Genomic DNA, 5,453 nt, shown 5'->3' on the forward strand with positions numbered 1-5,453 from the left:
TACGTTGAGATGCTCTGGTGGGTGAACTTGACATTTAGCTGTCACATCTTCTCAAAAAAGTCTTCTCAAAAGATGGTGCTGGTATTTTAGGATGGAACCAAATTCCACTGCGAACCCATATTCAGATCTGGCTGCATTCTGGTATTTAACACACACTTTTCAGTTTTCACCATCTAATCAATTCCAAAGAATAAAATCAAGTTGTTTGTCTCTGTTGAATATTCATTTTCACAAATGCATGATACAAGATTTCCAAATATGGACAAATAAAGGCTAGAAATTGATATCAAATCTTCAAGGCAGGGTTCTGGTCAATCTGTTTGTGCTGTAAAAGACCGTTTGTCAGATATCGATTTTAGCTCCTGGATAAAACGGAAGATAAATGAGAGAGAAATACCAAATGCTCTTCATACCTCACTGAGCAGTGGAGAAAAAATGTCCTCCCGAATTAATCACTCATATTTTTTTTTTCTCAGCACAAGATAACAGTTTTGACAGCTTGCGGGGTGTCGCAGCAATATAATGTTATGACATGTTACTCTTTTTCTGTTAATCCAACAACATGACACAATGGCCACAGGTTTGATTCAATCTGGCAATTACAGTGGCTTGTTGTCACACAGAATGATCAGAGAGAAAGTTATTCAAAAAGAGATTTGTCATGCTGCTTAAAAGCCGACGTCTGTGCTTAAACGCAGAGCTACAGCAAGCCAGACAGGAGAGAAATGTGATTTAATGCGGCAATAATGCAGTTATACATTTATTATAAGGTTCAAACTGCTGTGTAAATATCACTCATATCTCTATGCTTTACACTATATTGTCTTTTTGCCATTTCATATTTTGTTACCCATATACAACAAGATAAAAAACGTTTAAAAAAAATCATTAGCATAGGAAAATATAAAGCTACACAATGCCCCTGTGAGGTGCATTTGCAGAATTTAAAATATGAACGTAATGCACAGCTTGGTTTTTGGCAAATGGAAAATGCTATAAAAGGGTATGAAAAATTGATTCCAGGCCAGCGGTTTGCACTTGTCTTGCCGTGACTGACAGTGAGTCAACCTCATCGTCTCCCCCCTGAGACAAAGGGTAATTGATCTACAGATCCGACTTACCTAGAGCGAGGTATTGTGACTTCTCTAGGGAACGTGTAACACGTGTCCACATTGTGGAGGCATCGGCTGAAAAGTACTTTCCTTTCCTTTTCACACGTTGACATGCAGTAAAAGGACAAGGTAAATGCTCGCACTAATTTAAACACTAATAAACCTATTCTTACAACACACTCCTGACAGCTCAGAATCCCAATGCAGTCGATTAGTTTCCTGGCATGTCTTATACTGCCTTTTACCTTTATCAGATATAATAGTTCCATAAAAACAGCAAATGACATCATATTTGATAATTGAATGTGATGTCTGCAACTGATTTTCATGGTTTTGAAAAGTATTATAATAGAAGGACTCTACACTCTTAAAAATAAAGGTGCTTCACGATGCCATAGAAGAACCTTTTTGTCTAATGAGTCATAATGTGAGTTCACAGCCTCACACATATCTCCGCTGTTAGCTGCAGTGGGTGAACACAGTGTGAAATCTCATAAGAGAGGTGTAAGAAAAAATTATTGATGAAAATGGAGTCAATAAAATTAAAATCAGTTTAAAAAGTCGATAAATATGCATGTGAATTCATTCACGGAAGTTAATCTTGTACAATGGCCTAAAACAAAACTTGGTATTTATAATACCATATATATATATATATAATTTATAATGGTATAAATGAGATGAAAATACCTGTTCAAATAAAATGTATAATACATAATTTTGTTACTTATGCTCATGAATTATCCTATATTCATATTAAATGGTATGCAATGTGTTCGACTTGACCTTCATCAAGAGGGACAAACCAGATGTAATCAGACATGATTTTTAACATCTGTTTCTTTACACATTATTTGATCAGGCTGCCACATGCCAAGATGGAAACTGTGTGTCACTCAGTGAATAAAAAAAAATGCAACGTTGTGAATCATGACAACAATACAGCATACTACTGTTTTAAGCATTTAGTGAATATTGCCTACTGTTGTAAATAATACACAATATGCTGTGCAACATTCAGGAAGTAGTAAGCTAGTATTACATTTCAAACATAGCTATTCTTTTAGTCAACAGTATGCAAATTTTAACACAGTATTAGGATCTCAAATTACAAGGCATATAGAAAATTTTATAGAAAACCATTATAATTACAGAATAATTACAGAACTGTGACACCTGTATTATCAAAGCTTTACTTATTGAATTACAAATTTGTTTCTCTTAATTTTTTTATGGTTCTTCTGTAATTCTGTGGCGCTAATTATTATTGAACTATTTAGCTTCAATATTTTTTATTTCGGTCAGGTACATTTTAGAACTTCTATCATTAATTATGAAACATTGGGTCAGTACAGATAAGATTTTGTGCACATTTTTTAGTTTAGTTTTTTCAATATATTTTGCTTTCGCAAGGGTGGGAATATTCTAGAAGTTTCTGTAATATTCTAGTGTTTTTTTGGAACATTCCAGAACATTGTGGGACTGGTGATAAAAAATAAATAAAAAAAGTAATGTTCAAACGTCATAAAGAAACATTAAATATAACTTTTAGAAAAATGTGTTTCACTGTGTTATCATTTCAGTTATCAAATACCAATGTCAGTATGTATATATATATATATAAACATTGAATCAATTTTAATTAATTTTTGTTGCTTCCTTCCCAGGTGACTGCTGTCTAACAAGAAAATTGCTCTCAAGTCAACACACTGGAAAACACATACATAGAACACACTAATGGGAACTGACATGCAACCACATATGTCATATTTATCTCTTCAAGCTCTCACACTACAAAAGAAGAGAACCTTAATTAAAACATAAATATATTTTTCATTATCTTCTTGTCGATCCACCACATTTACAAATCTTTGTGTTTGGAGCGTAAAAACATGGGTTGATTTTCAAATAGGTCTGAACAAAAACAGCAGATGGTCTTATTGAAAATGAAAATGTATTCTCTGGCAGCAAATTTTGTTCTTGTGCTGAAATTCAAAATAAGATACTTTCAAGAATGTCCGAGCTGCTCTTTTCCATACAGCGAAACGATACATTATTGTGAGAGAGCCAGTGAGCAACCACTTAAAAAACATGCAAACATCCTAGCAGCCACATAGCAACATGCACCCCAAACACGTTAACAACTGCATGGCAACCATCCACAACAACATAGAATCATGACAGTGAGTAAAAATAACAAATCACAGTTAGCATATGGCTTCTGACCAAATTTTTCATCATAAAAAAAGATTTGAAAAGCCTGAGTCCCCGCAGTAGTTGGCCAACCAGAGAGCCCTCTTCCATAAAAGTCTTTGAACAGCAAAGGGGAGCTCATAATTATGTGCAATTACACAACAATCACACAGCAATCATGCCCTCTTGCCCAATCATAAGAGAGCTTTATAACACGACTGCCTGTGGCAGATAACCAGACAGTATACAATAGACATTAATTAGCCTTTCTCAGACAGGTGAAGTCAGTTAACCCTGCAGGCTTGATAAACGAGGCACAGGGTGATGACTCATGTGTCTCTGACTGCTTCCTGTCAGCCAATGGGAACACTGAGAGCCTGAGCTCTTCTGGGAGGCAGAGGGGCATAACGTCAGCACGGGGAACAGGGGCAGCAGCTGTGGAGCCTCAAGGCAGACGTGCGGATGTGCCATGTCTGCACTCACCACAGGGACCGGCTGGATTGCCTGTCAGAGACAGAAAATGAAGCCCACCCGATAGTGTTCTCTAATCTCACCTGTGTGCTCTGCTGGGACTGGTTCTATCTCAGCTGTCAGCAACATCCAAATCTGAGCCTCTCAATGTGCATGCATCAGGATATGATGCAGCAGAGAGTGAAGGAAATGTGAGGCTCACAGATGTTGACTCAGACAGATTCCGTATTTTGAGCGGAGTGGGATTATGTCTTTGAGTTTGTGTGAATAAAGCCATTTTATGCAGGTGTGGGAATTAAACACACTTGCTCTTTGCACTAGTGTAAACTGCTACAAGCTACATCTAATTTTAAGTTGAACTTCAGTACCCTTTAAAAAACTAAACCACCTAAAAGTATTTTAAAGAAATACAGAATCTTTGGCTATTTAGAATGTTTGATTCTGATCAATTCCAGCATTCAGTGGTTAAACATTTCCGAATAATAATTATTGTTCGGACAATGTTGAATACAGTAACCGTCCACACGGTTTTTCCTCCAAATACTACTCTATAAGATAATAAACTCACCAACTAAAATAAAACATTAAATATGAATAAGTACAGTAGCTGTGTTTATAGATACATAACACTTTACGCTCGAACATGGAACTCCCTCCGTTCAAACCCCATCGAGTCTATTCTTTTCATAGAATGAGACAGAAAAATACAATTTGTAGTTTTCTATTCAATGCTAAAGTTGACATCTGCTTAGCTTTTCTCATATAAACATCCTTTAATCTTAAAAAATAAAATAAAATAAATAAAACCAAAAATACATGAGACCTGTAATGGGATTAAGGCGAGATGAGGCAGATCCAAGTTTAAGCAGGGTTTATAAAAAAAAGGTGAAAACAAACATGGGTAAACAGAAAACCAGGAATCCAGGAGACAAGAGCATGACACAAAGAACATGGCCACCCACAGCAAACAACGACAGACCAGCAAGCACTGAAACACAGGGGGATATATACACAGGATAACAAGTTAACAAAGACAACAAATAGGGGTAACTAGCACAACAAACAAGGGAGCAGAGGAACAAGGATCATGACAAGACCGCATAAAGAACACTGGCAAACCATATATTGTCATAGTTGTCCATGACTTCTGTTACTCCCCATGTCTGATTATCACTTAAAAAAGGTATAAATATTTAATTTTACAAAACATTAAGAGAGTAGAGTGACTGTGAAATAATAAAATGTAACAATTTTACAATAAAAAAAACACTAGTTTATATAGAGTCGAAAACAGTGATGAAAGGTACATATTCGCTACATATTTCGCTTCAAGACTGAATGTTCACTCATCATGTGTAAAGAATGTTCGCTATAAGAAAGAGGACAGTTTAAAGCAGTGTGCCACAAAAATACAATATTGTAGTGTAGGAGTTCATTCACATGCACAGTGAAAGTCTTATTTGCTGCTTGTAGTCAACAGCTTAACACCTCATCACAATTGAGCAACTAAAGTGTCACGAATTCGGTCCATGGACTTCCGTTTATTCACCACCAGAGGTCACCCTTTCCATTACATTGACTCTCGCACAACACAAACTGTTGCATAGCACCCGGACTACATATCCCATCATTCTTTGCACGATTTGCACACTGCACTGATTGCACTCATTGCACACA

The sequence above is a fragment of the Sinocyclocheilus grahami genome, unplaced genomic scaffold, assembly GCF_001515645.1.
Source record: "Sinocyclocheilus grahami isolate Dianchi unplaced genomic scaffold, SAMN03320097.WGS_v1.1 scaffold279.1, whole genome shotgun sequence".
NCBI lineage: Eukaryota > Metazoa > Chordata > Actinopteri > Cypriniformes > Cyprinidae > Sinocyclocheilus > Sinocyclocheilus grahami.